General features: G+C 35.5%; 1 protein-coding gene across 4 annotated transcripts in view; it reads left to right on the plus strand.

The window, feature by feature from the left end:
- Positions 1-16,891, plus strand: part of FHIT (fragile histidine triad diadenosine triphosphatase) — a 503,125-nt gene that overhangs the window by 50,868 nt on the left and 435,366 nt on the right. For all 4 annotated transcript variants that reach the window (XM_015875327.3, XM_085516768.1, XM_015875326.3 and 1 more), the window contains one exon: positions 7,559-7,624. The gene's annotated coding sequence lies outside the window, so the exon portion shown is untranslated. The remainder of the gene's footprint in view (positions 1-7,558; positions 7,625-16,891) is intronic.

Raw genomic sequence — 16,891 nt, forward strand, 5'->3', positions numbered from 1 at the left:
GGTAATCAGCAGTTGTGTGTCTGGAAGCAGAGCTTACACTTGCACGTTTTAAGAATATATGGGATTTTTTCATTTAAAACGCAGTTTTGGAGAGGAACACAATGCTGTAGTCAAGAATTCTTCATGTTTTTTCATCAAAAAGCTTTCCTACTAGAAATACCAACTAACAGTAACTACTGAACAGCCCTCTCTGCAACATGTGATAAGGAAACTTACAGAATAAGATGATCTTAGATTTAATACGCATTGTCTGTTATGACGTACGCAAGTATATACAATATGATTAAGTGCAGTGAGATGGCATGTAATTGGATTTATTTAGATGGTTGTCCAGTGTTAATGAATTAAATTTTGCATTGGAATTCTGTTTTAGGTTTTGCTGTAAGACGTAAATTTATTAATTTTATTTCACAAATCAAGTTTTGATGATGGTCACTGTTGACATGCAAGTCCTTGGCTAAAGTCGGTGCTTGTTTATTGTTTTGCTTTAGTTCTCCTTTTGTTAATTATGGCAGTGTGACAGCCTCATGAAATTATATTTAATGAAACTGTGTCCCTAATAATAGCATTACTTCAATTGGATGTGAAACAACTGTTTGAAAGTGTGACCGGAGGTGGTGTGGAGATTAATCTCAGTTGTTAAATAATTTATTTGGCTTTACATTTGGTTAACCAGATTTCATTCTAAATGTTTATTTGCCTAAGACTGACATTATAGTTTTTCAGTGGAGATGACAAGTATACTTTTCTGAAGAAAGCTTTGTGGAAAGCTTTCAATTTTTGGAAAGGTTTGTAGTTGTGAGGTATTTTTTTGGTTGTTTGTTGGTTTTACTTGGGGTACAGAGAAATTATTTTCATAATGTTTTGAGCTTCTAATAATGGACGACTATAATAACAGAAGAGGCATCTGAAAGAAATGTCAGCCAATGGCAATGAATTTTACAGGCTTTATGCACTATATTGAGCCAGCCTACATAATTCATTTTCATTTTCCCATCTTTTCCATCCTGTTCCTCCAGCATATGTGTGTATGTGTGTATATATATATGTATATATAAAATGTATTCGAACATATACCTTTTTGTGTAAGTGAATGAGGTGCTGGATATCAGTATAGCAGGAAGAGCAGAAAATGGGGCTGACCAGCTTATTCTGTTGGTGTTAAAGAAAGAAATCTGAAAAATGAACTAGCAAACAGCAGTGTGTATGAGTATATTTAACATTATTGTATTGAAACTGTTTAACTTTCTGTCTTAGATATAGAAATGCCTGATTTATTTTTCTGTATTTCTGAATCTTTCTCTCTTCTCAATTTCTCATGCCTTCTAAAAATCTCATGTGTAGGTTTTTAAATGACATCCTGAATCCTCGGCTTTTATTGACACCCATAAGGCCTTAGTGGCTATTGGCTACTGAAAGTATATTTCAGTTCAGTTTTAAATACCATTTTAGGATAGAATCTACTGAGTGAAATGGATACTCAGACTCCTTCCCTAATTCCTTCCCATAATTAATAATTTTGTCATGTGCCTTCTGTGTGCCTCTTCAGTAACCATGGCTCACCTTAATACCAGTGTTTGACATTAGAAGCCTCTCTAGAGAGGAAGAAAATCATTCAGAAATGAGCTGGATAAAGGTTATTAAACCAATGCTTAAAATTCTAGTCCTTCACGTTTTCCTTTACCCTCTAATTAAATGCCAAGAACAGTAATGTGAAATTTTTAGTGTATGTATATACTGAATATACTTTTATCAAAGGGAAAAGTAGCTTGAGAGAACTGAATATTTCCAGCACTCACATCCTCTTGCTTGTATGTATTCAGGACACTGTTCTTCAAAGATAGGGAAAGAAATCTTGGAGGCAGAGTTGTCTACAACTACATTGTGAAGTCCATATGATTCTTTTCTAACTCTTTGTTTTGTGAGTCAGGTTTTTAGCTTAAGTCATCTGATTGACTTCAGTATTACTATTTGTATAAGTAAAGGCAAAGTGCCTAAGTAAAGTTTGTAAGGTTGGGTCGATACTGTGTGCATACATCACCACTTACAAGCCTCTCATCTGTCATCTCTGGGAATACTGTGGAACTAACTAGAGTATCAATACAAATGACATGTGGAACAGCTTATATTTTAAATGACGGCAGTATTTGTAGTGCAGCTCACAGTGCCTGGGATCTGGTTGTTCCCTTCTGCTCTGCTCTTGTGAGGCCTGAGCTGCAGTACTGCTTAAAGCTCTGGGCTCTGGCATGAATGGACACTTGTTGGAGAAGGTTTGGAGGAGGGCTGTGAGGGTGATCAGAGGGCTGCAGCACCTCTCCTGCGAAGAACGAATGTGAGTGTTGGATACAGGCAGGAGAAAGCTCCAAGGAGTTATGTTGTGGCCTTCCAGTGCTTCAAGGGGGACCTACAGGGAAGGTGAGGATAGAGTCATTGTCAGGGAATGGTAGGACAAGGGGTAATAGCTTTACAGTAGAAGAAGGTATGTTTATATGAGATAATAGGAATAAATTATTTGTTCTGAGGAATTTAATTTGGGAAGAAAAGACTGCGAGCACCAGCTTTTTGCCTTACCTTCTTTATCCCTACCTGTTTCTAAAGCTTCTACAGCACCATATATATTGGTGGGAAAAAAGCCTAAATTTTAATCAATAGAATTTAATGTGCTTATTCCCATTCTCTTTACAAGTTGGAGATGCTGGCATCTGCAAAGCAGTGATAATTTGCAGTGTTATCGTTCTCACTTGCAGTGCATGATCCTGATGAGGTCAGGTCCTTTCAATTAGCAAAATGATGGTGTTAAATCCTTCATTATTATGCTCTTTTTGCCAGACTCTGCTGTCAATTTGTAGAATATTATATAAGTTGGCCATTAAAGCCTAATTCCTTCAGTAAAAATTTAACACAAACTTCTTTTCCCAATTGAGAAAACCATCTGTGCCTTGTTTCTAACCCGTTTTCTCAACTTCATGTGTACCAAATTAATACTTTGTAAAAGTATAAAAGGTCTCTGGATCTTTGGTCTCTTGTGTGGCTTTTTCAGTGAACTTTGCATAATCTTTTATTAAATGGTTTAACTCTCAGAAGTGGTGCACAGCGAGTTCGACTTAGCTGAGTGCAGGTGCTGTTTTGGATATTTAGTGCTTACTGGAAGTTTTTCAAATAATTAAAACATCTCTAAATGCTTTGGAATCCCCAGAGTGCAATTATACTGCACTGTTACTTGTTCGTGATAACCAGTACTCTCTGCTCCTTTCAGGTAAGAAAACTAGGCTTACTTGTAACAACCGAGGACCAATCAGTTAAACAGAGATCACTTAATGTTGATGCTCTTTCTGCCTATTCTGTTCTGTAATATTGCAATGTAAAGAAAAAAAACCAAAGTTTTATTAATAAATTCTAGGGCGTGGTACTTGTTCTAATGCAGAGAACCATGTTTGATGATGAACTATTTTTTCTGTGCCAGCCATTGGAAATCTCTGCATGCATTGCTTTATTTTGGTAAGAAAAGTGTTCTGTAAAATCTCTGGTGAGATGTTTTCTTTTGATGACATTAAAAAAAGAAACCACCAACAAAAAGTAACAGTCTGCTAGGTGCCTGCAGTCACAAATAAGCAGGATCTGAGTTCACATGGCTCGTCATTGTATAAAAAGGGCTGTAGCTCCAGAAGTTTGTCATATTCTTATTATGCTTTTTTCTTCTGTGATTTTTGTCCTTGCATTTCAGTTATTTCTTGACCTCATCCTTCTGCCACCCCTTCTCCACATCTCCATGATCTAAAGTTTCCTTGTTTGTCTGTTATGATTCCCATGTAATCTCTGCCTCTGTTATTTTTGTCTTTGTGTCACTGTCGGTCCCTGACCATCAAATCCTTCTGACAGGCTGTTAATTCATTGTTGTTCTAAAGGAAAAGTGGATGCTAACAAAAGCTCCACGTGGAATAATGGAAAAATATATGTGAGTAGGTGGTGTGCTGTTATGAAAAGAGAAATGGGGAAAATAAATGGCAGGAGCTGTCACACTGGATCTATACCTAAAGGACAGTTCCTACAATCAAGATGTTACTGCTTCCAGTCTTAAAGACGTGGAGGAGCAGACTGACCAAAGAGATATTCTTCAATATACATTAGAATTTGGTTGAAATTAAAGCTTTTATTGGTACTGGATGCAGAGGAGGAAGAAAAATTAATATTGTGTACTGAGTCTATTGCTAGTTTTGTAGCAAATTTTTAAATCCTTTAGGCAGAGGAAATAGGAAGGAAATTTGTTAATTTTGATGTTTTACTGATATATTTTGTGTTGTTTCATGTGGCTTTTGACCTAGAACAAGTTAAGGTGATGCATATACTTTAGAAGATAACACTGTCCTAACAGGGATCATGTTTTCAGATGTTACTCATGAGTATCTCTGAATCACATAGAATTGCTGCTGTTGTGGAGTTCTCGTAGCTTAAGTCCAGAAGCATGTCAGGAGAGTGCACTGTGGAGCAGAGGGCAAGAATAAGATACAGCAAGCATAGGAGCAAGCTGTTTGCTATACGAACTTCCTCTATAGAGCTTTCTGCTGAGATTCAAGTGTCTCTGATGATGCCAACTTCTTATCTGCACATGCTTAATACTTTTCTTTTAACCTAATCAATTACCAAGACCGAAAGTTATTGAAAGAAATGGATGTTCGAATTATAATGAATAAATCTATGTATTCGCAAGGCTAAAGAAATGTATTTCCCTTAATGCGTTAGGAATTGAACAAAAGGCTTTGATTTGCCCTCAGCTGCAGCAGTCCTCTCCAGTTGCCTCTTAGCCTGAAAACTTGTCAATTAACTGCTCTAAGAACACTCCTTCCTGCAATTATTTTGATTGCATTCTTGGGTTTTGTCCCTGCTTCATCAACGCGTGCTTTTGTTTCACTGAAATGTAATTTTGAACATGACTTAATAAATACCAACTATGTTATAGACACCTACTGATGTCCTCAGGAAACTGCTGTGATGTTATCGCTATGGCTTCTTTACACTCCTGAGCTGCAAGTTCTATATAAAGATACGTAATTAAACCTTTATTGGTCCTGAGTGTCAGTTCAGCTTTTACATACACTAGTTTTACTGAAACTTATGCTATTGTATAAAATTAAATTTACTGGTAAGCACCTTTTGTGATTTCTGCCATGCTGCCATTTACACTTTGGAGTGGTTCCCATTAAATGAATCTACACCTACTGAATTACGTATGTTGAAATTTGCCTGTATCTTTTTAGCTTGTTAGTTGTCTTAGAACTCAATATCACGTAGGCTTCAGATTTGCTAATTCTTCTGCATGTCTATAGGAATTATATTATTTCATTGCTTCCATTAAGCTTCTCATCTGCCTTTTGCAGTCTCAGCTGAAGTATGCTGTTTTGTTCCTTATCTACCAAGAACCTGACAGAGCAAGTTTAGTCTCCAAAGGCAAATTTTAGCCAGAATGACAGGTCTTCTTATTAAGAGACTGTTTTCAAAGAGCATGGAAAACAATTATGGAAAAAAAGTTGACAGTTAAGAAAATCTAGAGTTTTTGTTTGTTTTTTCCCCGTAAGCATGATATTTAACAATAACCAATTGAAATACCAAGATAAACTCACACTCTACATGGATAAATTGGAAGAAGAGACAAATCTTGTAAAATGTAGACTACATATGTGTGCTGCTTTTGTATTCAGTTAAATGCTTTTCAAGCAGATAAATTGGGCAGGAAAAATTTCAGGGGTCACACCATGTTTCTTTCCTAGTTTAATATCTATAAATATAAAAACTCAAATTTCATTTTCTTAACTAATTATACAGAATTTTGTATACTGAACCTTAAACCTTAAAGGTTTATCTGTTTCTTCATTTGAAGAATGAATAGCTTGTTTCCTCTCTGCATAAAGCGTATTGTAATCCTAATTTTTGAATCATCCTTTACCCAAGACTTTACCCAAATGTAGTTATAATGTTCTGCTCCTTGTTTCATTATCATTGTTTGGTACAGCAGGAGAAGGTGCTGTTTTTACTACTGCTATTTGTCTGTTTAAATTCATGTCCTTTGCTTAAAATCAGCTTCAAGGGTGCACAAGAATTGAGAGCATCTGTCCTGTTTTTCAATATTTGTTCAAATGTGTCTATGTTTGTATTGTTCTGGTTTGTGATCAAATGAAGAAGAAACAGCTACACTGCACTGTTGTTGCTGTTGATATCTTCGGAGCACTGAAGATGAAAATCTGAGAAATAACTTTTCATTAAAAACATATTGCTTACACAGTGTAAAATTTGAGAAAGGCTCTGATCCTGCAAGAAGTGTTCATTATTGTTGCACTGGTATCTGTATTAATTTCCAGTGTTCTGTCTGCTTTCATATTCAGACTAAGTAGCAGCACTCCTGAGTATTTCTCTGCTTCCTACTAGATTTTCGTTGGATTAACAGAAGGTGTTTAATTGCACACAAACCCTATCTGGCTTGTTCTAAAGTAGTTTTTTTTTATTATACTTTTGTTATTTTTATTATATTTGTTAGCGTTAAGAAAAAAAATCTGCAAACATTGGTTGTAAAATATCAATAAAGTGATCTCTTAATATGATGAGTGAGAGGTAAAGTAACAAAGTGCGGGGATGTGGTGCAGTTCTCATAACTATACTTTCAGTTTTGCTTAGTTCTTAGAGTAAGGAGGATGATGCATTTAACTGTACGTTGTGCATCTTCCCCAGTAATCATCAGGTGTATTTTCCTTCTTAATCTATATTAGGGCATACAGAGTAAATAAGTTTAAACCAGCAGTGAATCATTTTTGTAAACGAAAGCTTGTCCTTTTAATGTTTATTGTCAAATACAGTGTGCACCATGCACTGAATGCTTGTCTCCCTTCCCTGGATGGCAGTGGTAATGTTAAATTAATAGGTATTCTGGACAAGATATGGAGTCAAATTTACATAATTAGTGTGTGCAGCTGCTTTGAGCTTTTTTCGCAAAGGAAACCTGTTAGTAATGAAGGTCTGTTCTGGTCATGTAGAGAACATCTTAGCCTTCTAATAATTTTAATTCCTTTACCTTCCCTCCCCTTTCCATCTTTCAGTGTACTAAAATCCATTTGGTTGCACAGATAGTGTTCCATTAAAGCTAGCTATTATGACTGTTACTTGTTTCCAGTTTTGGTAAAGCAGCAAATTAATTTACTTTCCAAAATCAGTATGTTTCTACCAACCTGTCTCATGTTTTTCAGTGAGTGCTACAGAGATTCTCTTTGAGTAGTTTCAGGAATCTTTTTCTCCTAGTGTGTAGCAGTGGAATTGAAGCAACCTAATGCTTATGGCAGAACGGGGGTGTAGAAGTCCTACAGGAGGCAACAGGGATGTCAGCTGGTCATAAAAACATTGATTATAGCAAGTAATTGAGGGAAAAGATGAACTAGAATGGGAATTAGAATTTTATTTTCTTCAAAGCATCATTTAATGGAATATCAGATACCTGTTATTTGAAAGTAATGTTAAAGCTTTTTATTGTATTGCTTGCCAAGAAATAATGAGTATGGTGTTTTGTGTATTACAGGTTACTTACCCGAACAATAACACGTGGTGAGAAGTCAAGCCCCAAGGAATTGTTAAGAAGAAATATGTAAGTTTTGACCTTCGTGTCATTTACTTTTTGGTTTCTGAGCACTTAAAACCTCTTTTAAATGTTTTAAAACCTTTTTGGGTATACAGTTTTTAAGATATCAAATGCTGCACTCTGCAGTCCCTCTTTGAGTACAATGCAAATTCCACAATTTTGTGAAGTATTTATGAAGTTCTTGTGAAGAAAGTGATAAAAGTAGGCTATGTTATCTTTCTTTGTTTTTGTCTTTATGACTCAAGTAAATAACTCTAAAATATATATTGTTTTGCTGCCTCTTGAGAGTTTAACGATGGTTTTCATGGTGTAACCTGCTGGTAGGTCAGAGATGTCTCATATCTTATCTGGAGTTATGAAATTTTTTGAGTTTATTACCCTATTAAAATTCTTTTTAAATGTCAAAGTTTCTAATTTGTACCAGGAAACTTAATTTAGGTGCATCTTCAATGTAGCAGATACTCTTTTCTTTGAGCATCAATAATCAGATGAAAAAAAAAAAAGTCCTTTGTAGGTTAGTGATGAGGATTGAGGGAGACTAATCAGGAAGCGCTTTGCCTTTTTGAGGAGTTTAAATGTTACATCCCTCACCAAATTTAATAGTTTTAATGCTTATCACTAGACATGGTGATAAGCCTAGTATCACTAGACATAAGCTGAGTTATGACAGTAGGTAATGTGGAGCTAAATATTGTGGCTGTGAGACAAATACATTTTTTTCAATAGTTGTCCATAGCAGAATAGCAAAAAAAAAAAATAAGAGAGCTTTTTCATCCCACAGTGAATTTTGTTTGAAACAAATAATTGTGGTTGATGTCTGCACTGTATCTGAGCACTTGGAACATTCACCGGATTCTCCTTGTTTCTATAACTCCAGCAGTTGCAATCCATGTTGTGGCTATCATTTTGAGAGGTGTTGCCTGCCCCTGTATCATTTCAGTACTTGTAGTTCTTGAATAGCTATGCCTATATTGGTCTATACAGCGTGTCTAAAGTCTCTGTGCCAAAAACCTTATTAAAACAGTTTTAAATCCTTAATTAAAAAAGGGGGTAGGTGAAGGGGATGATGCTGTCAGTAATAAGGTATTTAATCACTGAATTTTCAAGATATGAATATAAAAAGCCTTGATTGTGTTATACGTTCATTTAGAATGTAAGTCGTTGATTTATTCAGCCACTTAAATGTTAGACTTTTCAAATGAGCACGCTTCTCTTTAAGCAATTGCTTAAAAATACTGGTCTTGATTTCTTGTGACCTCGGAGGAAAGAGAAAGAGGAATGAATTTTGCTCTGAAACGTGAAGAAGAATGCAAACTAACTTAAATTTAAGTATAAATGTAAGAGGAGTTAATATTGGGAAACTGAATGTCTTTCATGTGCTCCGAATGTGGGTTTCAGGACAGTTAATTTCAGAATGGCATATCTCAGCAGATGTGCAGAATTAATAATAGAATTCATCTTCACTATGAGCCATAATACATAGTTAGATAAAAATTCTAGAAATGCTGTCAAGAAGAGGTGGGAAAAGTCTCAATGCAAATCAATAACAATTTAGCTGTGTTGTATTCTGCAGTTCATAATTTTTCAATGAATAGACTAAAATGCTTTACATATGACTGTAATTTCTTTTTATATTGATTCATCTTAATAGTTCTTTCATGTTATTAGCATTGCTATTATTTGTCTGACAGTACCACCTAGTGAATGTGGCTGTTGCCATAAGCTGTAGTGTTATTTTCTGCTTGCACATACAACACACCCTGCCATTAATACTGGAAGTGAGACAGAATATTATCTCCCTTCTACAGATGGCCTGCTTAATGTGAGTATTTACCTTAGCTTCTGGGCAAAACTGTACAATTCATGCTAGAACCTCTGCTGCCACAACTACATTGTCACTGGGACTTGCATTAGTAGATTTGAAGACATTTAGATTATATATTTGTAAGCTGCAAAACCATCTCTGGCTTTCAGTTGTAGGTATACTCTATTATAATATGCCTCTGAGGTGTAACGTGTTCTGTCATCAACCTTGTGTTATTAAGGGGTGAGGAAATAAGAGTCTTTCAAGTTAATTTTTATCTTCCACCATCCATTCAAAACAGCCCTTGTATTTGGATAGGTAGAACCTGTAAGAGGTTCATGTACTCAGGACCTCTTGCATTACATTCCAGAAAAAAAGTTGAGTGCATAGATCAGGAGTTACTGCAGAAGCCTCACTCCTAATTGTTCTCTCTGCTCATGCACGTACAGATTTTTGTCTTCTGTGTACAAAGATCATTCAAGTTGTTGAATTAAAAGCAATCTTGATAAAAGTAGAATATAAATGCTGAAATTCAGCCATTCAAGGAAGAGGATATAGAGGTAGAAGCAAATAATAAAGAACATTCTGGTCTACTAAGTCACTGCTGTGCTCTCCTGAATTTTACTGATGCAAATAATTGCATGTTGATATTGAAGGGCATATATCATGTGCTACCTGAAACGATAGATTCTTTTGGTTTGCTCAGTTTGTGTATTTTTAATGTTGTTTAATGTAGGTACTGTTGAGTGAGCACATATACTCTTAGGGGTGACACAAATTAATTCCACTCCCATCATGAAATTTCTCCATGGATTTATCACAAATTGCTGCAGCTGAGAGTGATTCCACTCTCACGGGAAGCCTGAGATTAAATTCCATCACTACTGTACTATTTTTAATTAATTTAACCTCCAAACGAATCATTTCCCAGTGCTTGTTTCTCTCTCTTTGGTCAGTAGATTACTTAGCTAATGTCAAATTAATTAGTTAATGCAGTTAATGTTTAAAAGCTTTATAAAAGTGATAAGAATTCTGGAACTGCTGTGGAAATAGGGGCTCATGTTTTTAACTAATGCAGAAGTTGCATTTTCACATTAGTGACTTGACTACTATTGATTTGAATATGGAATATGCTCAGCTACAACTGCAAGGGTGAAGGTTTAAAAACTGTAGCACCACTAGCTTGATCTTGAAGTCATACACATATATGCTCTAACAATTTGGTAAATAACAAAGGAAAACAGGAAAAAATGAGAGTAGATAAGACTTTAACTGTTAAGGAAGAAACATCTTATTTAATTCACAACAGAAGCTGGGTGTTTCAAAAATAACTTTGAGGTTTTTAAATGAAGGTTGAATTCCATAGTGTTATCTCCTTGAAAAAAGTGTAGGTCAGGTTATGGAAAGTTTTTATGCCAGTAGCAAAAACTAGTAGGATCTATATTATGTCTTTCTAGTAGTATCTGTGTTCTGAAGCAGAATGGTACTGATGGAATGAAGATGTCTACCCAGGAATTTCATACATCAGCAAAATTAGTAACTGTAGGAAAGTGCAAGTACCACTGCTTGTGGTGGTTTAAGTATGCTTCACTTTAAACAAATGTCTCCTCTAAAACAGGTGGTCTTTCATATACCTGTATAGTTGGCTTTGTCTACTGTGATGGCTGAAACCTAGGGATCATAACACAGACATGTTACATTATTAGGTCCCTTCAAAGAAGCCTAAGCTGAGTCTGAGTGCTGGAAGGAAAGAAAAAAAAAAGATGAGGAATGGAAAAAAAAGAAAGATTGAAACTCGTGCTCAAGCAGGGAGTGTTGGAAAAGGTGATCTCAGGAGGTCCTGTCCAACTTCAACTGTTCTGTGATTCCATGAAAGCCACCACTTTATGAAAAGAAACATTTCTAATGGCTGTTTTACTTTTGCACTGTCCATTTAATATCCATATGATCTCTAAATGGCTGCAAAGCTATAAAATATGTGGATAATTACACTTTCTGCTGTTACCTTTACTTGAAAATATTGCTTGTGTGATTTCTTGTAATTTCTGGGAAGATGCCAAACTTAAAATGCACGTCGGAAGCAAAATTTTTCTATGTCTCTTAAGTGTTTAAATTAAGCGTAATAGAATAGGCGTTCTCTCTGGTAAATTTTGCAGTACTCAGAGGACCCTCAAGATTAATTTTGTGCAAAATGATTATCTCCACCATCAGCAGTGCTCTTAACTACCCAAGTATTTTGCATTAGCAAAACCAAGGTAATGAAACATAATGCAGACTGATTTTAATAGAGGAAATAATGTCTGGAAATTTCCATGATAACAGGTTACTTCTGGGTTATAAACAACAAGAAAACGAGTGGAAGTGTGATAAACTAAGAGCTCTGTTTGCTAATCCCCCACTAAGGATTAAGAAAATTGGGAGAAGGGGGAAAGATGCAGTCAGAAAATGTACTTCAGCAATGCATGTTAGTTGCTTTTTGTATATAGATAATCTTAAGTTGAGAGCCATAACCTGTGATAGATGTTGCAGAACTAGAGATGATAAACTCTGGTGAAAACATGAATACACTTTTGACAAACCATTTGGGTGTAAACTAATTGCTTACACATTGCACTTTGAAGCTGGATGCTGTGGATGAACCTTTGTTCATCTAAGTATCTTCTAAACCTTTCTCTGAATTGGTCCTGTATTAAATATTGGTGTTAAATCTCTTCTGTTGTTTGCAATTGTTAAGCTCCTAAATTGCTTTGCTACAGGTCCCTCCGTGTACAACTTCATCTTTTACTGCGTAACTTCATGTTTTACTGTGTATTTTTATTCTATTTGCTTTTTCCAAACCTCAGAAGTATTTCAGTTTGTGCAAACTCATTATCATCTCTACTGACAAGATTTGACCAGTAGATCAATTAAAAAACTTTTATTAACAAAAAATTATTAACTTCAACATGATAAATCTCCTTTCAACTATATTTATACTCTTTGAGCTGTTGACTTGCCCATACAGGAGTTTGCCCTGTCCCTTTCTCAGTAAAGCTGTTAGGTCTTCATCTAATGGGAAAAACCAAGTGCCTATGCAAGTGATTATAAAGAGATGGGATAGAAGGACTCTGTTCTACAGGAATATAGGTAATAAATAGAAAGACTTTTTCCCCCATTTTGTTTTTACACTACCTAGTTGGTTCTTTAGAGACATAACATGTTTTGAAGAAGTTTTGATGAACTGACTATTATCTTGAATCATATGTTATGTGCTCCTGTTCCCACTAGATAATCTGAGTCTTTGCCTATAAATGTTTGGGAAAACTACATGTTCTTAAATTAGTTTTAAGTCTAAGGAATTATTTGAATGGAATCTGGATTTTTTTTCTTTCTTTCTTTTTTTTTTTTTTGCTTTTTTTATAACGTCATATATAAATGGCAAAAACAGCTGAAGATGTTCAAGTAGGAGACAGCAGCACCTATTTAAATGATTAATACATAGGTAATGGAATTATTTAGAGTGGCTGAACCCTTGCCAATTAAATGGGTGTCAGAACAGATAATGGTTAACATGATTGGAAACAAAAGTAATTTCTTTAAAATACAGCAGCTCATCTAAAGCAATTATGTATACAAACAAGTCAGTGCCAATTTTCAAAAACTATCTCCTGTTATGCTGCATTTAATTAAACAGGTTTAATGTTTATGCCATTGCTTACATGAATGCGGAAAGCTCTGAAATTGTAGAACTTTGTGATGGAGCACATTGTTGATGTTTTGTAATGATGACAATAATCTTAATGCAACCTTTAACTCTACGTCATATTTTAAAGTACCAAAAATAGTTAAAAGCTCTACTCTGCAGTTTGCAGTACATGCAAAGGGTGCTAAGAAAAGTGAAAATGAGGCATGCTTATTTTTCTAAGCATTTGCTAAGAGTTTGTGTGAAGTGAGTTCTAAACTTGTTTGTGCAATGTTTGTGTATTGACAACTTATGATTACTTTTTATTTCTGTACTGAAGGGAATTGTGTTCAATTTCTTGCTAACTTGTTGTGTGAAGTGACCTACATATGTTTAGTCATGGGTGTTGAACTTATTAGTCTAAAGAAGCCAGGTGAAGAGAGAGGATGATTTTTTTTGTGCTTAGAGATTTTAATTGTCTTGGTACCTTTCCAGTTGTACAACCAGAATGTTGAATTTCCTATTTTGAATGCTTCTCTCTTAATACTTAACCGAATCTGCTAAACACTTGGTTTCATGTGCAATAATGTTGCCTCCTGTTCACTTCTTTTGTAATTCTACCTGTAGCAGAAATGCTAAGTCATGGTCCCTGAAGCAATGATTGAGCACCTGGTCTTCCCACTAGGATGGCAGGGCCAACCCAGGGGAGCTCAGGTGGCCCTGAGTGGCTGGAAAGGCTGAGCCAAGATCCATCCCTTCCCAAACCTCATTTAAGGGGAGGTGGAGGTGAAGGTATCTCTCTGGAGATCCCTGCAAACCCAGGGTCTTCCAAGGGTAAGCAGGTTTTCCTCCTTAGTTTCTGCATCTGCAGCTGCTTATCCTCACTTGCTGTACCCTTAGACTTTGCTACCTCACTATCATTGCTGTGCTTTCCATCACATTATTGTGTTATACTGTCACATATATTTTTCTATCATAGTGCATATTTTTTACACTATTGCATTTTAGGGAGATAACTGAAATGTCTTTAGCTTTTTGAAAATTAACATTTTTTTTTCTGGTTCAGAAAAATGTGTCTCCGTTTGGTTTTTGTGCTGATTTAATCCAATCATTATTCTTCATGGCATACAGTGAATTTACTGCATTTTGTAACATGTTACACTCCCTTGACCTGAATTTTGATTAATTACACTGAATGGTAATACCAATGTTTCTAGTACTCAAGCTTTTTGTTATATCAACAGAAAGCATAAAATGTCAGATTAAATGTTCAGAAGAAAGAAAAACCCACTGAAGTGTTCTAGAAGGGAGAATAATGACCTTACAGAATCAGACAAAATCATGTACAATACCACGAGACCTATGGGTAAACTTAAAAGGTGTTTTGCCTTGCAATACAGAATATTAGTGCTGATGTTCAGAAACACTGTGTAAATTTCTCAGCCCTTTATAAGGCATTACAACAAAGAATAACTTTGTGGAATAACTTGTAGTTTTTTTCTCTGCCTCACAGCAACTCTGTTATACCCTTGGGAATAATATAGCAGGTATTTGATATATTCTATGGGCTATGGAGTGCAATCAGATTATTTTCTTACACCAGAGGATTGCATTTACAAGTTACTACCAGATATTGCTTCTCTGATTTTCTCCGGCCTTTTGGACTATGTCCATAACTCAGCAGGTTCATTGGGAGCCACCCTCTCCCCTGTAGTGAGTGCAAGTTAAGCAAGTGGCATAGAAATAAGTTCAGAAAGCTGCAAGAGTTAATTGCACAGCACTGTTATTAACACAATTCTGTATTTTTAGTCTGCTGCATTTACTATAACTATTTTCTCCCTGGTTACAGAATAAGTCATTTTATGCTCTAATTTGTAAATACATTAACAATAACATCTGGAGTGGTATTTTCAGCAGTTACCTGCTTTTATAACAATTGTGAAAATACAGATTGCACCACACTAAAGGAACTTGAGTATTTATGAAGAACAAAAAGTGTTTGAGCTCTTAATAGCTGTTACTTGATTGCACTGGCAGTAAGTGGGGACATTCTGAAAATAATGTAGAATTAGAAACTAGGCAGGAGCAGAAATTGCTTGTGGGTTATTTTTCTCACAACAGGAATTGTCTGTGTTTCCGTTTTGTTTGCTTTCTTTCTACATTCATAAAATATGTTGAAGTTTGGGTTATGGTGGATTGCTCTTGTTTGAATTTTTGCAATTTAGGCCATCAGTTAAAGGTAAGCAGTCTTTAAAACCTCATTTAGCTTTAGTAGCTTTCACAGTGACGTTAACAGAACTCTTGTCAGCACCTTTGCTGTGTTAAAGTGCTGACACAAAGGAAGCTTGAGCTAGATCAAATATGGATTATTTTTTCTTTCAAAACTGCTGTTCTCTTGTTTCTATCGTACTTTGATCATCATAGTCAAATAGTTTCAAGCATATTCTTTTTCAGTAAGTTACTTATTTTTCTTTCAGATATGGTGAGTGCAGTTATGCTATATAGTAAAAGGTGGACTGAGTAACTTTTGTCTGTCTAGTGAGTCTACCAAAGTACTCAAGACCCTCCTTATCTTGTACTGTGCAATGAAATCTTCAGCTTCCTTTGCTGCCTTGATGCCACTGCAGATGTCTTGCCTTCCATATTCAGTATGCCAATACCGTGGCACAAGAGCTGGAATTCTGTGGTCTCTGAGATCTGTTCCAAGCCCTTCCATGTTTCTGTTATTCCAAATACCACAACAGGTAGTCCAGTGAGATTGTTGCAATTAAGGAATTCTATCTTGGGAAGGATTTTTCCTGGCATTGGAATTTTTCTTGCTGCAGTTTGTTTTGGTTGGTTTTGCTTTGTCTGCTTTCACACATCGAAGTTGTGCAGGTGCTTATAATTGATATCATGACCACATGAAGGAAAACACAGCAGTAGAATGCTGTTAGTTTGCACAGTTTACTCTGTTCCTGTAAGTTTCGCAGTATGAGGCAAATACCAGCAAAGATACTGAGTACAACCTAGTTTGCTAATTGAATCACGAACTTGACTTACTTTTTCTACAGCGAGAACATAGTCAATGTGTTGTTATGTTAACATATGTGGTGTTTAACATGACTTGAAAAAATACAAGGCGTGGGTTTATTCTTGTCTATTTTCAACTTGTATTTGAAATGACATCATGTAACTCTTGAGCAGTTTTTCAGTATCTGACAGGGCAAGATTTATCTTTCCTTCAATTTCAATAGGCTTTCACTCAAGTCTATTGGTATGAACTTTTTGTTCTGACTATACTAGATCTCATGTTTTTTGGTATGTATCCTCAGGAGTATATGCCTTTTCTTCCCTTGTCATCCTGCTGTGTATTTTTCAGATAATTTTAGAATATTTTGTGTGCCTAAAGCATAAGTAGTGCTCATTTACTGTAAGTGTGATTTCAGTGATTCTTATTTTGTCTCTTAATCTGAAGTGAGCAAATAAACAGTCTGGTAATAGTTGAAACAAAACAGATGTTTTTAATTGATTATGCTTGTTAGCATCTAACTAGAAGTTGACAGTATGTGGGCAGATAGGCTCTGCTAATAAATTCAAACCAATGCACAAACTTCATCTATAAATTAGTATGATTTTATCATGTGTTCATTCTCGACCTTCTGATACTCTGCCCCACTATAAGGTATCATTCCACCAAGAAACGTGATGGAAAACAAAAACAAGAAAGAAAATGCAATTTTCCCTTAGGGCAATAACTTCTACTTTTTATGTAGCAGCCATTTTCTGACAGGACACAGAATACCTTACTAAATTATCAAGTTCCTTA

Source organism: Coturnix japonica, chromosome 15 (genome assembly GCF_054131305.1).
Source record: "Coturnix japonica strain WE chromosome 15, WE-NBRP24, whole genome shotgun sequence".
NCBI lineage: Eukaryota > Metazoa > Chordata > Aves > Galliformes > Phasianidae > Coturnix > Coturnix japonica.